A 22,184-nucleotide genomic window follows, 5' to 3' on the forward strand; every position below is an offset into this window, starting at 1 on the left:
CAGAAATGGGTTCAGGAAGATCAAATCCACAAGGCCACACAGATACCAAGTCAAGCCCTCACACCTGGATGCCTGATTCCAAGACCATTGCACTTGCTAACCTACTTTTACATTTTTATTTAAAAAAACAACAAAAAAACTGAATCTTGGGCTAGGGTTGTGGCTCAGAGGTAGAGCGCTTGCCTTGCATGGGCCAGGCCCTGGGTTTCTCTCCCCAACATCACATAAAAATAAAAACATTAAAAAAAAAAAAAAAAAAAAAAAAAGACTGAATCTGTTTCCCCACCTCAAAAAAAAAAAAATTCATGTGTTGAAATGCTAATTCCAATGTGATGGTATTTAGAGTGGAGCCCTTACCAATGGCATTAGTGCCCTTATAAGAAGAGGGTGGAATGCTGGGTGTAGATTACAGTGCACACCTGTAACCTCAGAGGTGCAGGAGAATCATAAGTTCAAGACCAGCTTCAGCAATTTAGCAAGGCCCAAAGCAATTTAGTAAGACCCTGTCTCAAAGCGCGCGCGCACACACACACACACACACACACACACACACACACACACACGGGAATGTGGCTCAGCAGCTAAGCATTCCTGGGTTCAATCCCTGGTACAGGGGCTGGGGATGTGGCTCAAGCGGTAGTGCGCTCGCCTGGTGTGCGTGCGGCCCGGGTTCAATTCTCAGCACCACATACGAACAAAGATGTTGTGTCCGCGAAAAACTAAAAATAAATAAATAAAATTTTTTCTCTCTCTCCCTCCTCTCTTTAAAAAAAAAAAAATCCCTGGTACAAAAAAAAAAAAAAAAAGGCTGGAGAGCCAGAGTTCTCCCTCCACTATGTAAGGATACATTGAGAAACTGACAATCTGAAACTGGAAGAGAGCCTTCCCTAGAACTTGAACCCACTGCACCCCTAATCTAGGACTTCCACCTTCCAGAACTGTGAGAAATAAATACTTATTCTTTAAGCCATCCAGTTTATGGTATTATGATAGAAGATGGCTATGGATGCAGCAAAGATCCTCCAGAGATCTTTTCTCTTTGGGGGGGAAATTTCTTAAGGACAAATTCCTAGGAGTGGGATTACTTCGTCTAAAGATATTAATTTTTTTTCCCAGACGGGGATCAAACCCAGAGGCACTCACCACTGAGTTACATTTTCAGCCCTTTTCATTTTCTTTTTTGAGACTGTGTCTCACTAAGTTGTCAAAGCTGGCCTCAAACTTGTGTTCGTCCTGTGTCAGCCTCCCAAGTAGCTAAGATTACAGACTTGTGCTATCACACCAGACTAATACATTAATATTTCTAATGGTTATGTGAATTGACACAATGCTTCACAAAAGGGCTGGGTTGGTTAATATTTGAGCCAGTGATGTATATAGATACATGTTTCACCAGACCCTCTTCTCTACTGGGGTTTACCTTTGAACAAATTGCTAATTCAATAAGGATTTTCTCTGTTTTCATTCAGATTTCTCTGACGATTGAGGTGGAATATTTTTACTGCCTAAGTATACTCTTGTGTGAATATACTCTTGTGTGCCTTATATGAATTTTGTGCTTATATTTTTAATAACAATTGTAAGTATTCATGTTTCAGAAGCTTCAATTTTAAGAAAAGAAAAGGCAATCTTGAAGAACTGATCCAGTAGACTCTGAAATCAGAGCAGAGATCCCTGTCTGACAAAGTCATATATAAAAACTCTATCTCAAGGTAAGTCTTTAAAAAGAACAAGGTCAGCTGGGGGTGTAGCTCAGTGGTAGAGTGTTAGCCTAGTGTGTGTAACTTCCTGGGTTCAATCCCCACCACTGCAAGAAATAAAACAAGAAAAAATCAGGTCAACTAACTTAAAATACTAGTCTAGGCTTAAAGGAAAAACTTTGGAGGAAAGCACCATCCTAGAATCAGACAATACATTTTCTGATCCTGTCAATATTTCCTAACATTAGCATTTGTTACTTAACTTCATTGTTGTTTCAGTGACTACATAATTGTACTGAAATAGCAATGCTTTATTTTTTTTTACATTGTGTTTAAAAATATTTTACTTATTTCTATCTTAGCTATTTATTTAATGGTATTGAGAATTGAACCCAGGGGTGCTCTATCACAAAGCTACATCCCCAGACTTTTTTATTTATTGAGACAGGTCTGCTAAGTTGTCAAGGGTGGACTCTAACTTATCATCCTCCTGCCTCAGCCTGTGGAGTAGCTAGGTTTGCAGATGTGTATCACCATGCTTGGAAATATTTTACTTTTTGGTACTGGGGATTGAACCCAGGAGTGCTTAACCCCTGAGCTACATCCCCAGCCCTTTTTATTTTTTATTTTGAGACAGGGTCTCACTAAATTGCTTAGGACCTCACTAAATTGCTGAGGCTGGCTTTGAACTTGTGATCCTTCTGTCTCAGCCTCCTGAGTCGCTGGGATTACAGGAGTGCACTGTCATGTGTAGCTCAATAGTTTATTTTTTGACTAAATAATATGTGCTTTACAAAAGCCAAAAAATATAAAAGGATGGAAGGTGAATACAATGTCTCCAGCTTTTTATTTTTTTAGTTGTAGATGGATACAATACCTTTATTTTGTTTATTTTTATGTGGTGCCAGGGAATGAACCCAGTGCTTCATGCATGCCAGACAAGCGCTCTACCACTGAACCAGGACCCTAGCCCTCTCTGACTTTTCTTGTCTTTCAGTTACCTTATTTCCTTTCCTGGAGACAGATGCTATTACCAATTCCTTTTGTGTCTTTCCAGGGATGTTCTATGCATATATAAACCTTCATAGTAGAAATGATAGCACATAATATATCCTGATCCATACTTTGCTGTTTTGGAGAACATTTCCATTAGTACATAGAAAGCTTAAATACATTTTTAAAAACTGTAGTGCTGTATGAGTGTGTTCTATTCTAGGAAAACTCAATGAACAAAAATGAAGTCCACATGAACAAAACAAATTTTCAAAAAGAAATTTATTTCACAGAGTATTTCTGTAGACATTCTCTAAATATTAAGCCATATTCACATATTGCAGTTAGAATTCACTTTACTGAAATTATGCTTATATATTTATAACAGAAATATTCTATGAAAAGCAAAGGCCATTTAAGCTGGAAATTATTCATTAAGCAAGTTGACTGATAAAGATTATGCTTCAGTCAAAATGAAGTATCCCAGACTGGGTGCCGTGGCGCATGCCTATAATCCCAGCGGCTCGGGAGGCTGATATAGGAGGATCGAGGGTTCAAAGTCAGCCTCAGCAAGGGCAATGCACTAAGCAACACAGTGTGTTCCTGTCTCTAAATAAAATACTAAATGGGTCTGGGGATGTGGCTCAGTGGTTGAGTGCCCCTGAGTTCAATCTCCAGTACAAAAAAAAAAAAAGATGTATCCCAGCTTGGTAAGTATCTATATGCTTGAAAAAATTTATCCTGTGTAATTCTTGAATTTTTAAAAATGTAATAATTCTGCCAGTTCAGTTTGCATTTTGTTTAACAAGCATCAGAAGTGTGAAGTCTAAAGGAAAGTACTTCCGGGCTGGGGATGTGGCTCAAGCGGTCGCGCGCTTGCCTGGCATGCGTGTGGCCCAGGTTCGATCCTCAGCACCACATACCAACAAAGATGTTGTGTCCGCCGAATACTAAAAAAATAAATATTAAAAAAATTCTCTCTCTCTCTCTTAAAAAAAAAAAAAAAGGGAAGTACTTCCAATGTTAGTTGTTTGAAATACATAGCCCAGAGTCATCTGGATCACTGGTTAGAACCTAACCTAACAAGATTGTGCTTCCTAACTTGGCAAAAGATGTGTGTTTCTGCAGAGGTGCACCTTTAACTCTAAATTACAACAAAAGGCATAACCTTCAAGTATCCTCCATGTCTTTCGATCACTGACCCCAGGAAAAGCATCTATAAGTTTATTGAATACAGCTCTGAGCTTTCAGCCTATGCCATTCCTAGGGGTATGAGTGTCACTCCTTTACTACTGTTGTGTAAAGAAGAAGCTTCCTTTCTTTGTCCCCAAATTATTTTGGGGCAATAAATGCTACTATTGTGAAATAAGTCATTGTTCACCCCCTCTGCACTTTGGATGATCTTTAAATTCTAATCTCATTTCTCCTTGGAAGTATCTTTTCAAACTTGAGGTCTTTGACCCTCTCATGCCTTTTAACGACAGAGTTGCAATGTATCATTAAAGCCTTTTCAGTTGGTCATGTGTTACTCATGACTCACTCTCATCTCCGCCAATGCTCAAAAGTTAGTACCTTCAGCCAGGCACAATGGCGCATGCCTGTAATCTCAGCAGCTCAGGAGGCTGAGGCAGGTGGATCGAAAGTTCAAAGCCAGCCTCATAAAAAAAGTGAGGTGCTAAGCAACTCAGTGAGACCTTGTCTCTAAATAAAATACAAAGTAGGGCTGGGGATGTGGCTCAGTGGTCAAGTGCTCCTGAGTTAAATCTCCAGCACCAAAAAAAAAAAAAAAAAAGTTAATACCTTCTACCCAGACTACTCTATGGAAAGTGGAGACATCCCCTCCTCCTGCACTCTCTTAGTCTTCTTATCCTGATCCATTTTTTCATATTATTTGGCACCTTCTAACATAAAATATGCTTTTGATAATAAATATACATTTATTATGCATATTTTTATAGTACATATACACACACTACTAGAATATAAGATCTTTGTTAATTTGCTAATAATTTCCCAAGTTTCTAGGTTATAGCAGGATTATGAGGGTCAAGTAAGTGCCTGCCTGTACATAGCCTGCAGTAGGCAGCACCTGGTACAGAGTCTATGATGAACTAATAGCAATTCCCTTCTTCATCTGAATGTCAATCAACAAAACATAAATTATGACAGATAATGGAATATTAGAAACCATTAAAATGATAATTACAAAGAATGAGCAGTATGGAAAACATGTAATAACTAACATTAAGTGCAAAAAGGCAGGCTACAAAATTGCCTATAATTAAAACTGGATAAAAATAACTCAATAACGCTATACAAAAAGTGGGAGACAAGATGGTGGGCTCAGAGTGAGGAGCTGTTAAGCAGGGATGAAAACTGGTGCACCCAGAAGTAGATTTTAAGAACAGTTTCTCTTCAAAACAGCTTTCTTTTTCTATACTGCTTGATAAGTATCTTGCTATATTAAATGGCAGTAAAATGGGTGATATCAAAGAGAATTATCTTGAAACACTTCTTTATGATTCAAAACAAAAATTTTCCCCCCCCAGTGGTGGGGATTCAACCCAGGGATGCCATACCACTGAGCTACACCCCCAGCACTTTTTATTTTTATTTATTTATTTATTTATTTTTTTGTCGTTGCTTTTTGAAACAAGCTCTTACTGAATTACTCCAACTTCTAATCCTCCTCCTCAGCCTCCCAAGTAGTTAGGATTACAGGTGTGTGTGTTAGCTTTTCCTTGCTGGGACCAAAATGCTGATATAAACATCTTACAGGAGGAAAGATTTATTTCACTTCATGGTCCAGAGGTTTTAGCCCATGTTTGATTGACTCCATTACTCTGGACCTAAGGCGAGACAGGACATCATGGCAGAAGAGAAGAGTATGGCTACTCAGTTCATGGCAGCTGGGAAGGAGAGAGAAAAAGAGAGAGAATCAGGAACAAGATATATTCCCCCCCAAGGCATGCCCCAGTGATCTACCTGCATATAATTCCACCATTTCCCAGTAGTCCATTCAAATTATTAATCCATAAAATAGATTCTTCAAATGATGAGGTTAGAGTCTTCATGATCCAATCATTTTCTAAAAGCCCCATCTCTGGGTATTGCTGCACTGGGGACCAAGTTTCTATACATGAGCTTAAGGAGTACATTTCAGATCCAAACTATAACAGGTGTATGCCTCCATGTCTGGACAAAACAAAGCTTGCTTTATATTGTGACTGTAATAATTCTGCATGTTCTCTTCCAGATTACTATCATTGCAAAGTACAACTTGCTTTGACAAGTTGTACTTATCTGATGGCAAGGTAACAACATGTCACTACCCTTCTGTGGACATTTCCCTTAACATGGAACTTATCCCTTAACCAAATCCTGTGCATCATAATAAAGAAATACATTATCAAGTGTTGTAAAACAGATCAGGGGCTGGGGATGTGGCTCAAGTGGTAGCACACTCGCCTGGCATGTGCGGGGCGCTAGGTTCCTCAACACCACATAAAAATAAAAAAATAAAGATATTATGTCCACCTAAAAAAATTAAAAATACATATTAAAATAAAACAGATCAAAGGAAAAGGCAAGCACTTTGAGCAATGACTCATGATTGGACAATTTAGCAAATACTCTTCACTATTAAGTTCTATTGGTATCCTCCTGGACAGTATCACAGACATCATAGGAAACCAGATCCTCCAAAAGACAGATGATATGAGGTTCTTGAGGAATCAAAGAGAAATATTATCTTGTGCTTTCCTTGCTACTGAAGAAATTGCTATCTGGTGTATTCACTAATATGTCAAACTGTAAAATAAAAATAATAAAATATGGACTTTTTTGTATAGACTTAAAAAAATCTATACAAAAATTAAGCCTATTCTTAGGTTAGTCTGATGGGAATGAGAATTGATTTACCTAAATGCTTCTTCAATTTTTGTAATTCTTTTTTTTTTTTTGGTCACATTGTATTTTGATACAATTTCAAACTTACAGAAAAGTTGCACAGTTTGAGACAGATTAATCAAGTTTGCCATATTTTTTTTCTTTCTTTCTCTTTTCTTCATTTTTTAGGCCTCTTACATCTGAAAACACTGACAAACCACCCACCCAGTCATCTTGCCAGTGGACAGCCTCTTTTAAAACATCTGGAGAGGGGAAGTAGTACATTGTGCCCTGAGATTGTGTAGTGAAGGGGTTGAAATAGAGCCACCCTGAAGGGCAGCTGCTTCTACCTTTGGACTGAAATCCTGCATGCATAAGTCCACTGAACTGTCCACAGCTCTGCAAGCCTGTCCCCCTGAGTTGAGTTTCCCTGGGGAACAAACTCAAGGGAGGGCACTTAACTGCCTCCTGGTTCCCAATCCCAAGTCTGTTTAAAATGATCTTTTAAATTGCTGAGTTCTGAGGTGGTTAAACGATAGTCTATTGTGGGAACTCCTAGGCTTAGAGCCACCATTATACAAGGATTGTTTGTGGAGATGCTTTATTTATTGGGGAACAGGTCTGTGCTGGGGCTCTGGGTAGTGACTGTTACAGTAGCAGCCAGCTAGGAGGATGAAAGAAGTTTCCCATTAGCTTGTGAGCAAGGCCTGCAGGCATACGACCAACTCATACACCACCACCCCAATGTGGTGACACACAATCACCAGCTCTCTCACTCTTCCCTGTCCTTCTGAGATAGCAGACAACTCGGTTACTTCTCTACTCTTATCTGGGGCTGACCAGGACAAACCCTGAGGACAGAACAGATTCTACATGTTGCAGCCTATGGGAAGGAATTAGGAATTTCAAGTCATCCTCCTCCGCCACTGGCCTTGAGACCCAGCTATGGTCTCAATCAAGCCCCAGGGTTAGAGATGACCTTGCCCTTGCTACTCTTCCCACTGGACTCCCCTTCCTCCCAGGGTGTTATTTCTTAACTTTGTGATTTGTAGGAGTAAAATCTTTATAAAAATGAGATAGTGAGCCAGGCTTGGTGGGGCACACCGTAATCCCAGCAGTTTGGGAGGCTGACACAGGAGGACTGTGGGTTCAAAACCAGCCTCAGCAAGAGTGAGGTGCCAAGGAACTCAGTGACACCTTGTCTCTAAATAAAATACAAAATAGGGCTGAGTTCAATTCCCTGTACCAAAAAAAAAAAAAAAAGAAAAGAAAAGAAAAGAAAGAAATGGAGAAGCTGGGCACAGTGACCCATGCCTGTAATTCCAGTGGCTCAGGAGGCTAAGGCAAGAGGAACGAAAGTTCAAAGCCAGCTTCCACAACTTAGCAAGGCCCTAAGCAGCTCAGCGAGACCCTATACCCAGTCCTTTGGGTATAGACCGAGGAGTGGGATAGCTGGGTCAATTGGTGGTTCCATTCCAAATTTTCCAAGGAATCTCCATACTGATTTCAATATTGGCTACACCATTTTGCAGTGCCACCAAATGGTCTATACCATTTAAAAACAGCATACTCCAGGGACATAGCCACATTAGTGTTTATTGCAACACAATTTACAATAGCTAAACTGTGGAACCCACCTAGATGCCCGTCAGTAGATGAATGGATAAATAAAATGTGGTATATATACACAATGGAATATAACTCAGCAATAAAAGAGTAAAATCGTGACATTTGCGGGTAAATGGATGGAGTTAGAGAATATAATGCTAAGTGAAGTTAGCCAATCCCAAAAAAAACAAATGCCAAATGTTTGCTCTGATACAGGAAGGCTGATTCACAGTGAGGTTGGGAGGGGAAGCATGGGAAGATTAGACAAACTCTAGATAGGGCAAAGGGGAGGGAGGGGAAAGGAGGGGGCAAGGGGTGTAAAAAAGATGGTGGAATGAGATGGACATCATTACCCTCAGTAGATGTATGAAGACACGAATGGAGTGAATATACTTTATATACAACCAGAGATATGAAAAATTGTGCTCTGTATATGTAATATGAATTGTAATGCATTTTGCTGTCGTATATAACAAATTAGAATAAAAAAATAAAATTTTAAAAAATGAGAATGCAGGCCAGAGCTAGACAGTATTCTCTGAGCTAGGGTTATGGTACAGCAGCTGAGTCCTGAAATCCCCAGGTCTCTGTGCTCAAAGCTTGAGAAGAAAAAAAAAAAAAAATCAATGTCTGGCAAGGTTATCTCTGAGGACTTTGTGGCAGTGGCCTGCCAGGGTGAGGTCTGAGGAACACTGGGGTCTGGATGAGAGGTCACTTAAAAATAGCAAAGTCAGTTATAGCAGCTGAGGAGGACTGGCAGGCCTCCCTGAGATTCTGAAAATGGGTACAAACAGTGTGGCTTTGGACTATCCAGAAGGAATTTTTCCAAATGCAGGAGACCTATTTTAGACCGCTTCAAATCACCTGTCATTTGCCAGAATGAGGTCTGTGAGATTGCAGTGTAGTAAAGACAGCACACATGTCCTAGGTCAGTCAGAGCAAAGAGCACCTGTTGGTGCAGGATGAGGGGAAGAGGCAAACACAGGTCAATGTCAACCCCTCTAGGTTTTCAGAGGCATGGCAGATCCCAAGGTGTCACTTTTAGAAGGTAAGGCCTGGAGGTGAATAAGTCAAGACCCTAGCAGAAAACTGACAGTAGGTCAGGTTAGGAGGTTAGGTCAGGATGGCAGCAAGGCTGGAAAGCTGGAAGCCTGGGGCATCTCTGACTTACAAGCTAAGAAAGAGTTCTTTGTAAAGCCCATGACATTTGGTCCTCACAACAGTCTTGAGAGGGGTATTGATTGATTGATCAATGTTTTTATTTTCACCATGGAAACCCCATTTCTCACTTTCATTATAATAATTAGCAAAGCATCCAATACCCCAAACAGAGAGAGAGATAGCTGAAGCACTTATAATACTCAACTGTAACATATGGACTTTTTTTTTTTTTTTTTTTGGCACCAGGGATTGAAGCCAGGGGTGCTTTACCACTGAGCTACATCCCCAGCTTTTTTTATTTTTTATTTTGAGACAGGGTCCCATTAAATTGCTTAGGACCTCACCAAATGGCTGAGGCTGGAACTTGTGATCCCCCTGCTTCAGCCTCCCAAGTGATATGCAGTACAATACTCTCTTGCAACATGTGGCGGTGGCTGTGAGCTCCAGCTCCCAGTCAGCCAGCTCTCAGATAAGGAGGGCAAACAACCAACATTCTACAGTGTACTGTGTTGCTAAGCTGTGATGTCTGGTGGATTAGGTATATTACATGAATTTTCAGCTTACAGTATTTTCAGTTTACTTGGGTTTGTCAAAACAGAACCCCATCATAAGTGGAGAAGCTCCTCTACATTAATTTTATTTTATCATAAATGTATCCAATTTAAGTACAATAATATTAATGTGCATCCAGTACATTAAGAGCAGCACGGTATTTCCAAAGGTATACATCGTGTAACCACTATCACAATAAAGACAGAGCATTTCCATCATTCTAGAAAATTCCCTTCTGCCACTCTGTAGCCAACCCTCCCACCCACCCTGGCCTCAGGCAAGCACTGATCTGCTGTCACTATATAACTTACTTTTGGTGTCTTTTAAAATTTCATGGAAATGCAATCGTAATTTTGAGTCTGGCTTCTTTTCATGCAGCATAATGTTTTTAAGAGTCACACAATTGGGGGTATCAGTAATTTATTTTTTAAATTATTGAGTTGTCTTTAATTATATTGGACATATCATGATTTATGTATCTATTCTCTTGTCAATAGATACTTGAATTATTTCCAGTTTGGGGCTATTGTGAATAAAGATGCTATAAACATTCACGTACAAATTTTTCTGTGATAATACATTTAAATTTCCCTTGAGTATATAACTGAGTAGAAATACTGTTATGTAATGCATGTTAACATTGTAAAAATCTGCCAATCTGCCAGGTGCAGTGATATGTGCCTGTAATTCCAGCTACTCCAGAAGCTGAGGCAGGAGAATCTCAGGTTCCACAGCAACCTGGAAAATTTAGTGAAATCCTGTCTCAAAATAAAGATTTAAAAAGGGGTAGGTTTGTAGTCATGGTAGAGTGCTTGCTTAGTATGTACAAGGCCCTGGGTTTGACCCTTAGTTCTGAAAAAACAAATCTAAACGAAACAAAAGCTGCAAGTCTGTTTTCTAAAGTACTTTTCCCACCAGAAATGAATAAGAGTCCCAATTATGTCATATCTCCATCAGTACTTGGTATTTTTAGTCTTTTTTTTTCTTTTTGGTAGTTGTAGATGGACAGCATGCCTTTATTTTATTTGTTTATTTTTATTTGGTGCTGAGGATTGAACCCAGTGCCTCACACATGCTAGGCAAGCACTCAACCACTGAGCCACAACTCTAGCCCCTATTTTCAGTCTTTTTAATTTTAGCCATCCTGGTGTGTATGTATCTCAATGTGGTTTCAATTTGCATTTTTCAGTTGGTTAATATTATTGGGCATGTTTTCATTTGTTTATTGACCATTTGTATATCTTCTTTAATGAACTATCTGTTCAAATTTTATGTGTATTCATTTTTATACCTAAAATTTTTATATTAAAAATTTTGTGTCAGGTATAGTGGCACATGCCTGTAATCCCAGCAGCTCGGGAGGCTTAGGCAGGAGGTTCAAAGCCAGCCTCAGCAAAGGCAAGTCACTAAGCAACTTAATGAGACCCTATCTCTAAATAAAATACAAAATAGAGCTGGGGATGTGGCTCAGTAATTAAGTGCCCCTGAATTCAATTTCTAGTACTCCCGGAAGGAAGGAAGGAAGGAAGGAAGGAAGGAAGGAAGGAAGGAAGGAAGGAAGGAAAGAAAGAAAGAAAGAAAGAAAGGGATAAATTGAACTGCATAAAAATGTAAAACTTTTGTACTCTAGAGGACACCACCAAGAAAGTAAAAAGACAACTTATGGAATGATAAATGTGTTTGTGAATCAGATATCTGACAATGAACTCCCACCTACAATATGTAAAGAACTCTTATAATTCAATGATAAAATAACAAATTACCCATTAAACTTAGCAAAGAATCTGAAAAGACATCTCTGTAAAGAACATATGAAAATTACCACTAATCATTAGGGAAATGCAAGCCAAACTATAATGAAATATCCCTTTACACTCACTAAGGATAATTGTGAACAAAAAGACAGATAACAACAAGTGTCGGCTACAACAAGGAGAAGTTGGCACCATTATACATCATTAGTGAGAATGTAAAATGGGCGGTTACTTTGGAAAATAGCCTGGCAGTTCCTCAAAAGGTTAAATAAACATAGAGTTACTATGTGAACCAGTAATTCGCCTCAGGGATATATACCCAATGTATTAATCTTCTGCCTCTATACCAAAATACCCGAGGCAGTTAAATTATAAAGATAAATGGTTTATTTTGGCTCACAATTTTGGAGATTCAAGTCTGTGATTTAGTGACCCCATTGCTTTGGGCCTGTGGTGAGGTTGTACATCATGGCTAGAGTACATGGCGCACTTCATTGGCCAAAAAGCAAAGAGAAAGAAAAAGGGCAGAGACTATCACAATCACTTAAAACCTCCCAGAAGTCATCACTTCCTTAGGCCCATAGCACTTCTGAATAGCAGCACACTAGGGACCAAGCCTTCAATGCATGGACCCTTGGGGAATATTCAACATCCAAACTAGAGCACCCAAGAGAAATGAAAACTTCTGTCCAACCACAAAAACTTGTACATCAACATTCATTGTGTTATTCATAATAGTGTAAGCAGGAAACAACTCAAATATCTACTAAAATACATACAATGGAATATTATTTAGCAATAGAAAGGAATGAAGTATTGATTGATATATGCTACCAGATGAACCTTGAGAACATTACGCAAGCTGAAAGAAGCTAGTCACAAAAGACTCTGTATCCTACAATTCCATTTACATGCAACGTCCAGAACAGTTAAATATGTAGACACAGAAAATTTGTGTTTGCTTAGGTCTGGGTGGAGGGTTTAGGTAGAAATAAGGGGTGACTGCTAATGGATACAGGATTTCTTTTGGAGGGAGGGTGATAAAGACATTCTACAATTGTGTAAAACTTTGTGAAAATACTAAAAATATTGAATTTTACACTCTATTAGACTAACTATTTTTAAAGATGGTACAAATGTCCAGTTTTATAGTTTATGAAACATTTTCTTAATTGGCAAATGACTTTAACATTTTTTTTTTTATAGACTGAGTAGATTTGTTACAAGTCCACAGAACAGAATGCAAGATGATGCCGTTTATACAATATGCTTCCTATTGGTTGTTATTTGCTGAAATTAAATCAATGTGGCACATTGGTCCTGCTTCAAAGGCAGGGAGAGAAAGGATTTCCAATATGAGGAACAATGTACGGATGTAAAAGCAGAAGAAAATAGACACAGAACTGGATATGAAGTAAATGTGTTTTCCTCAACATTCTGCCCATATTGTTCTAAAATAAAAGAACTTTCTAAACATTAACACACATTTTAAAAAAATAATCACAATTATACAATAAGTAAAAAATGCAGAATACATTCCTCAAAACACATTTATGCACATACATGCACACACACACAAGTCTGGCAACTGATGGAACACATAGAGCCAGTTGTTGGGAGAAGCCTTCCTGTTTCCTCCAAGAAAAGGGACATTTCTTGATTTGTCATCTCCACTCTCCTGAACCATCTGCATCCTCAACCCAGGGACAGAGGAGGCAGGGAAGCTGTGGGCACCGGGTTGCCTATTCTCTCAGGGTTGTCTATGTTGGGGTAGGGGGCTTCCTGGGGAAGGAGGACACTCAGGAATGTGGCTCAGGGAGCCGGGCCCAGGAGGGAAGCCTCTGCAAGCAGCACCGCCACCTTGTGGCTAGGGATGGTCTTACCTCTGTCTAAGTGCCCGGTGACCCTCAGTGGAGCTCCTTTGTATTCCCTGGAAGGAATATTAGATAATTAAATAGCATTCTTTTTCTTGGTACCAGGGATTGAACTCAAGGGCACTGGACCACTGAGCCACATCCCCAGCCCTATGTTGTAGTTTATTTAGAGACAGGGTCTCACTGAGTTGCTTTGTGCCTCGAAGTGGCTGACAATGGCTTTGACTCTGTGATCCTCCTGCCTCAGCCTCCCAAGCAGCTAGGATTACAGGCATGTACCACCACGCCTGGCAAATAGCATTCTTTAAAATATTATCTTTATTGTTTTGTTCTTAATATAAAAGTAATTTAGCTGGATGTGGTGATATATGCATACAATCCCAGCTAATCCCAGCTACTCAAGAGACTGAGGCATGAGAATTGCAAGTAGAAGAGTAGCCTGACTGATTTAGTGAGACCCTGTCTCAAAATAAAACATAATAGTAGAAAAAAACGAGGGGAATATAGTTCTGTGCTTGCTTACCATGTGGGATGCTCTGAGTTCAATCCCTACTATCTCTCTCTCTCTCTCTCTCTCTCTCTCTCTCACACACACACACACACACACACACACACACACACACACACACCACACACATTCATCTTCATTTTATAAAACTTAAAAAAGTATAATTAAGGAAAAGGAAAATTGCCTTTAATTCCAAATCCCAGAGATAGCCAAGGTTAGGCACTTTAGTGTATATTTCTTCAGTCTTTTTCCTAAGGGTTTTTTCTTTTTTAACAAAAATGGCATTATACAGTACACATTGTTTTTCATAACTAAATATATTGTGTGTATGTCTCCCCACTTGTTAAACATTGTTTTGCAACATCTTTAATTTTGGAAAACATTCAAAACATAGTGTGATGGGCTCTTATATACAAGTCACCTGGCTTTGACTATTAATAATATAAAGCTGATGTCATTTCATTTTTGATGGCTGCATTATATTCCTTTCTCAGGTGAATAAACCATAGTTTATTTAACCAACTATTATTTGGCTTTTAAATGGCACCTTTGTGGTTTTTTTTAACTTAGATAAACAATGTTAGAATGAACATCCTTGTTGCTGAATCTTTTTTTTTTTTACAGTAATTCATAGTTGTTTGCTTGGTTTAATTCCTAAAACAAAGTAGATACAAAGTTTATAAAGTGCTGCATACAAGATATTTGAACAGCACATTCCAGAAAGGCTGAATTAGGAATTGTTGTTTTTGGAGACAGGGTCCCTCTAGCTGTATGTACTCCTAGAAGAACATCTCCCTACATAACTATAAAACCATTATCATACTTAAGATTAACAATAATCCTATAATATCATCTAATATTTAGTATATAGATGATTTTCCCAACTGTCCCCAATTGTAGCTTTTGGGGGGTACCAGGGATTGAACTCAGGGGCACTCAACCACTGAGCCACATCCCCAGTCCTATTTTGTATTTTATTTAGAGACAGAGTCTCACTGAGTTGCTTAGAGCCTCGCTTTTGCTGAGGCAATCCTCCTGTCTCAGCTTCCCGAGCCGCTGGGATTACAGGCATGTGCCACTGTGCCCAGCATCCAATTGTAGCTTAAAAAAAAAAATCAGATTCAACCAAGGATCATGAATTGTTGTATCTTCTCATCTGGAATAATCACTCCTTTCTTTTTCTATGACATTGTCTTTTTCAGGACTCCAGGCCAGTTTTCCTTTAGACTGGTCTGCATTGTGGATTTAGCAATTGTTTCCTCTTGGTTTTATTTAACTTACTTCTCTAACCAACCCACCCCGTGTTTTCTATAAAGTGGGAGTTAGTTCAAAGGCCCTCTGTAAAACTGTTGTAGTTGGTATTATTATTATTGGTCCTGATTCTATCCTAGCCTTTCCTGTCAGGTGATTAATACCTCCCCACCCTTTGCTATTTGACTTGCAGAACTTCTTTTTTTTTGCAGAGGGAATAAACTTCATTTTTCCATGAACAGCAGGCACTGCTGTATGACTTCATGCTTTGGCCATTAAAATTCGAGTGGCTATGACTCTACTCTTCCCTGCAGAAGCCTAAGAATTGCAGCAGGCTTCCACCACTTTCTTTTTCTCTCTACCATGAGGTTGACATGTTCCAGATGGAGGCTGCGCTTGTGCCTAGATCCCATGGTGAATGTAATGCAGAGCAGAAACACCAGTGACCACAGCTGACATCCAATGTGCTTGAGAAATAAACCTTTGGGTTGTTTGTTGTATATATATAATTAGGGAAAGCTAATTAAAATATAAACATATATGAGCACTGCTATTTATTTCATCACAGGAAATCCTTGCAGCATCCATGGATTTGAGGACAGGACTCTAACATCTGGGTCCTATAGATTCACACCAAATGTGTGTCCCTATATACAAACCTGCCTTCAAACATCTCAAGAAATGTCCTTGGGGACCTGAGCCTGGGCCAGTCTGTCTGAGTTGACTAAAGAGGTAATACGGAGAAGATGGGGTCTGGAACAGTGACTGGTACACATAGTGGTCCAGTATTTCATTAGATAAATGAGTGACTTGTTTGCATGTTAGTGTAGGAATTTTCAAGAGCCAGTCTATGGCTTGTTGATGATCTTATAGATATTTCCATTGGTTAAGAGCAAGATGAGGAAAATAAGGATTACATAGTGAATTGTTCAGACTCGATTTTATTTAATTTTAAAGACTTTTACATGTGGGCATGGGGCATACACCTGTAACCCTAGATACTCAGAAGGCAGAGGCAGGAGGATTGCAAGTTCAAGGCCAGCCTAGGCAACTTAGTGAGAACCTGCCCCAAAATAAAAAATAAGAAGGGTTGGAGATGTAGCTAAGTAGTAGAGTGCATGCACCAGGCCCTAGGTTCAATCTTCAGCACAGAAATTTTTTAAAAAAGAATTGTTAATTCACTTGACAAATTATTTACTAATTCCAAAGGGAAAAATGATAATTTAACAGTGTAAAGATCCAGTAGCCACCATTTTAACACAAGATGATCAGAGTTAACATCTCTTAAAATAGGACAAATCAACGTCATGCACCTTGACAAGGGACATATCATTTTTTTGTGGTATTTTTGGCAAAATGCATTACCCAAATATAATCCTGAGAAAATGCCTAACAAACTTCAACAGGGGGACATTCAGCTTTGTAACTGGCTTGCATTTTTCACATCCACACATAATGTCAATATCATGAAAGACAAAGAAAGTCAGAAAGGCAGAACTGTTCTGGATTGAGGGAGACTAAAGAGTCATGACAACTAAAAGCTATGTGTGATCCCTGAGTAGATCCCTGGCAGAGATGAGGAAGAAGAGGAAGAGGGGCTTGAGTTGTGGCTCAGTGGTAGAATGCATGCCATGCATGAAGCCTTGGGTTCAAACCTCAACGCGCGCGCGCGCGCACACACACACACACACACACACACAAAAAAAAAGCAGGGGGGGGGGGAGAGGAGGAGGAGGGAAGAGGGTGGAGAGATGAGAGAAGACCAAGGAGAAGAAGAAAGGACATTAATAATATGTATATTATTATATTAAAGTGTTAATATGGTACCTAGATTATAATATTGCATAAATAACATTAAATTTCCTGATTTTGATGATAGTACTATAGTACTTTAGGGTAAAGAGGCACAATGTCTACAATTTAATCTCAAGTGAATTATTATAGAATTTTATGTAGACCTGGGTGTGGTGCACCATGCCTGTAGTCTCAGATCTCTCTCTCTCTCTCTCTCTTAAAGGGGGGGGGGGGAGAGAAAGAGAGAGAGAGAGAGAGAGAATCCTTTTTGTAGATGGACACAACACAATGCCTTTATTTTTATGTGGTGCTGAGACTTGAACCCGGGTCCCGCCCATGCTAAGCGATCGCTCTACCGCTGAGCCACAATCCCAGTCCTTAGATCTCTCTTTTTGAATTGGTATATGTAATTCTAGAGAATAGTGGGTTTCATTGTGGCATATTCATATAAATCTATAACATAATTTAATCAGTTTCACTTCCCAATACCTCCCCTTAACTCCCCTCCTCCCTCCTCCATCCCCGTCCTCTTCCCTAAGGGTCTCCACTCTACTTTTATGACGTCTTTCCCCACCCATCTCACTCCCAGCTTCTATGTATGAGAGAAAACATATGATACTTGCCTTTCTGAGTCTGGCTTATTTTGCTTAATGGGATACTCTCCAGTTCCATTCATTTTCTTGCAAATGATACAGGAGGATCTCTTGAACCCAGGAGTTTGATGCGAACCTGGGAACATAGCAAGATTCCATCTAAAAATAATAATAATGTCTATAGAGACTATTCTTGTATGCATTCTGTGTGTGTGTGTGAGTGTATGTGTGTGTGTGTGTGTGTGTGTGCATGTGCACATGGAGGGAGGATCATAAACCAAATATAGCAAAATGCTGGTGTAGGTAAGTCTGGGTGAAGAGTATATAGGAGCTCATTTTCCTTTCCTCACAAACTTTCTATAAGTTTGAAATAATTCCAGAACAAAGGGTGGTGGTGGTAGGAAGAACAAGCCAAAGTTTGTTATTAATCATGAAATGATGTCATTCCCATATTTTTGGAATTAAAAAGTTTGTTTATAAATGCAGTGATGATGATTATAAATGGTAGTTCAATGAACTCACTTGGCAAACTAAAAATATAACCACTCCTGTTGGCCCCTCCCTCAATGTTTTTCCCAGTGCAGGAAATCCTAAAATGCAATAAGCACAATTTCAAGTGTGTATCCCTGAAAGGATGGACTCCTGCCTTCATCCAGAGTCAGGGCACAGCATATTCCTCAAATTGGCCCAAGAACAGTTCTGTGGAGGCCTCAAGGGGCAGCAGGGACCTATAAGCAAACACTTTCTGGGCACCCATCCATAGTGAATATCCGAGTACCCTGGAAAAGTGAGCCCTGTCTCTCTTGGCATATGATTGGTTGTCTAGCTTAAGATGTGGTGGGTGCTTCAGAGGCAACCGGAAGAACAGAGTTGACATCACTGTCTCTTTCTGGAAACAGCAATGACAGGGTGAGAAAACCACAGCAAGTGATAAAGGCAAGCTCTAATTAAGCTCTCAGCCTTGGGCCTTTATGGAAGGAGTAAGATTTAGCTAAGCCAGAGGAAAAGGGGATGATCTTCCCTTCTGGGGATTCCTTAATACACATAGTAGGTACTCAGAATGTGATATTGTCACTATCAATTTCAGGGAACAGGCAGTTTCCAATCTGAAAATCAAATCAGCCCTTGTTTCCTTTACCTGTTCTTGGTGGAAATGTTTAATGGATCCAATGGAATCCTGGGGTGTGCTAGAAGGTAGGATGAGGCCAACTCCCCTCCTCCTTCACCATGAAGGCTAGTGTAGCCTTTGAAGAGGATGCAGGACCCTAAATGGCAGGTGAGATTAAGAAACTCAACTCCAATCCCCTGGGCAGAAGCAGGAGCCTGAACTTACTCTGTGGATAGTTGCAGTCCTGCTGTACAGGAAGTAGTGGATCCTGCCAAACCTCTGGACTCTACTGATGGTACACAAGGTCAGGGTGCTGGGGCCTGAGGCCTCACTATGAGGACACCAGCAGAACACACAATCTCCATCAGACTCCATCAGGAGAAGATTCTCTACTGAGCCTAGATTTGAGGGAGAGTGGGGCCTGCGTTAAAGACAGTGATGATAGCTGGGAAGGCAGCAATTGAGGATGTTAAGGTTGGAGATTAGGGAGGGTGGGGCTTTGGAGCCACAGAACTGTGAACACTGGGAAACGGATGAGAATAAACAGAGTAGAATACTAGAGTCAGAGCTGCTGAAGAAGAGAGGCAAGTTGAACCATGGCTAGCATCAGGCGGAAGCCGTGGGGGCTGATGAAGGATCTAGGGGAGATTGCATCACTGCAAAGGAGAGAAGGAAGCTGAAGGATCAAGCCTGCTGGTAAAACTAGAGGCGTAAAAAGAGAGGGTAAGAATTGTGTAGGGCCACCCCAGGTCTGTCCAGACGGACACGCAGCAGGTGTGGGTGTTAGAGCCAGGGAGGTTTATCCCCAGAATAGAGGTTTGGGAAGGGGGGAAGAGGAGCAGGGGCGGGTGGGGTGCACTCGTGGAAACAGGTCAGAAATACTCTCATCAGAGGGTTTAGAGTGGTGCCCGCCAGATCCTTGCCTACCTGAAAGTTTGGCTCTCTTTCACCGCAGAATCACCAGCTTAATGCAAAGAGCCCGTGACCCTGTTTTTGCACGTGCCTGTCCCCACACGGACACCATCGGGAAAGTCAACTTAAAATTCCATCTAAAACATTCCGTTCCGATCCGGCCGAGCGCAGGCCCCAAGGGCCGTGGTTGACCGCACAGACAGCCGGCCGGGAGGTCCACGCGGGCTCCAGTCCCCGCCCCGTCATCCGCGGCAGAACCGGCTGCGCGGGATCCGAGCTGAGCTGTCAGCACGTTCCTGCGGGCTCAACGCCAGGGGGCGGCGCCGCGAGTTGGACAGAGCCGAGACCTTGACCCTGACCCGGTCCCAGGAGAGAGAGCTGGGCTGGGGAACAGGCTTTGTGCACTCCGTGGCTCGCACGGGGCTACTGGCTGGCGTGAGAACAGAATCACGCACCGAGGGCACGCAGTGAGGAAGGACTCCGGGCCATCTACCAGCTCCGGTTAGCGCGGGTGTCCAGCGGAGAACCCAGGTCTTGTCACCCGCGGGGCTATAAGCCACTGTAGCCAGATCCCTAGAGGCGCGCCCTCGTCCTGCGTGGCTTGGGCGAGGACGCAGGCGAGGGATTCACACCAGGCCACCACAGGGCGGGACAAGTGAGAAGCTGCTTACTGTCCAGCGCCTACAGTAGCATAAAGCTGAGTGGAGAGCGTGAAGGAATCATTTGTGACCAAAAGAGGAAGATTTGCTGGTCCACAGGCAAGGCAGAACTGGAGCCCACTATAACCACTTTCCCACCTCGAGAGCACCCACACGAAGACGCCACAGACCCCTTTGTTGTTATAGAAACACTTGTGCTGGGTTACTGACTTGAGCCCACAGCTGGAATGAGACAGGTTCCTTTGCCAGAATGTGTGCACATCTAACATGACATAAAATGTCTGTCATTTATTAAGCACAGTCCCTGAACCCAGGACATTCAGAGGTAAGCCAGATGTGGGTGTTTATAACCTGCCTTTGCCTCCAGGAAGTAAGACTTAGCAATTCTCCCATTCCTCCTCAAAAATTACTTACACAAGAGCTTTAGTGAATCATATGGATTTTATTGAAGGCTTATAGAGAAGACCAAAGGAAGAGTAGATTTTAAACATGCAGTATAGGGTGCAACATTTCATTTTGCTAGACATCTTTTCCCTTTTTGCCGTTTTGGCTGTTTCTCACGTGTTCTTCCTCTGAGCACCCTCTGAATCTTGCCTGGCCTTAGGCATTCCCTCCAAGATCTTCCTCTGGGCCTCCTGATATCCCTGCCTTTCCCAAACTGGTACCTTTCTATTCCTGCCTTTCTTCCTTCCTTCCTTTCTTCCTGTCATGATTGAAATTGAACCCAATCACATCCCACATGCTAGGCAAGCACTCTATCCCATATCCCCAGCCCAATAAATTTTTATTTCCGAAATGTACATCATCTCTTGTCTAAATCATCCAGAAGTCCACGAGTTATTAGTCCCACTTTGCAGATGAGGAAACTGAGTCTTACAGGGGTTAAGTAACTTCTCCAAAATCACATGTAATAATTGACAAAACCAGCATTCAAATCCAGGCAGTCAAGCTCTTTTTCTTCTCTAAGGTGCCTTACAGAGGACCAGTTTGAAGAGTGCAAAACATGTGCTGTGATGTCTATGAGAATCCATGAGACAATTGTTGCATATATGGCTTCTAAGATACAAGAATGTGTGATGGCCTTTGCTACATTGTGTGCTGCTTTGGCATCTGGACCTGAAGAATTGTTTCTCAGATATAGCAGTGTTTGTCAGAAAGTTAAATCAGATGACAACTATCCATACTTGTATTATGTTGCATGAATCAAACAAACATAGCTGAGGCGTATGGCCCCATTTGAACCTCACAATTCCCTATGAGGGTGGGTCAGTGGTACATTGATTTCTCCTTCCCCCTTGTAAAATTCTCTTTATGGAAAATTTGGACATATAGTACCTTAAATTATGAGTCTTCCCCACAATGTCTCAGATGTTGGACTAATTATGACTATTTATATGTATATACATACATACAAGTACTATATAAATACTACATGTATCTTCTTAGAGTGGTATACAAATACTTGCAGTATCCATGTACCAGGCACTGCTCTAAATATATATTAACTCACCTAATAATATAACAACCTATGAGGTAGGTACTATTATTTTTCAAAGTTTTTTTTTTTAGTTGTAGTTGGACGAAATACCTTTATTTTATTTATTTATTTTTATGTGTGCTGAGGATTGAACCCAGCACCTCACATGTGCTAGGTGAGTGCTCTACCGCTGAGCCACAACCCCAGCCCAAGATATCTTAAAATTGGGATTTAATATATGTGAATTTTGTTTTATTGTGTGTTTGTGTGTGTGTGTGACACTAGGAATTGAACCCAGGTATGCTCTATCTCTGATCCACATCTTCAGAACTTTTATTTTTTACTTTGAGTC

At 40.7% G+C, this 22,184-nt stretch overlaps 1 long non-coding RNA gene across 2 annotated transcripts; it reads right to left on the reverse strand.

The window, feature by feature from the left end:
• Positions 1-2,956: 2,956 nt before the first annotated feature.
• Positions 2,957-20,050, reverse strand: LOC120886330 (uncharacterized). 2 transcript variants are annotated; one of them, XR_013438830.1, is made up of 5 exons: positions 19,712-20,050; positions 19,010-19,182; positions 17,707-17,812; positions 13,540-13,586; positions 2,957-5,602 (listed from the first exon to the last, which is right to left on the reverse strand). It is a non-coding gene; the product is annotated as an uncharacterized LOC120886330 (long non-coding RNA). The 2 variants fall into 2 exon arrangements; XR_005729262.2 differs by lacking the exon at positions 19,010-19,182 and having other exon boundaries at positions 19,712-20,013.
• Between the last annotated feature and the right edge of the window lie 2,134 nt (positions 20,051-22,184).

This window comes from Ictidomys tridecemlineatus, chromosome 5 (assembly GCF_052094955.1).
Source record: "Ictidomys tridecemlineatus isolate mIctTri1 chromosome 5, mIctTri1.hap1, whole genome shotgun sequence".
Taxonomy (NCBI): Eukaryota; Metazoa; Chordata; class Mammalia; order Rodentia; family Sciuridae; genus Ictidomys; species Ictidomys tridecemlineatus.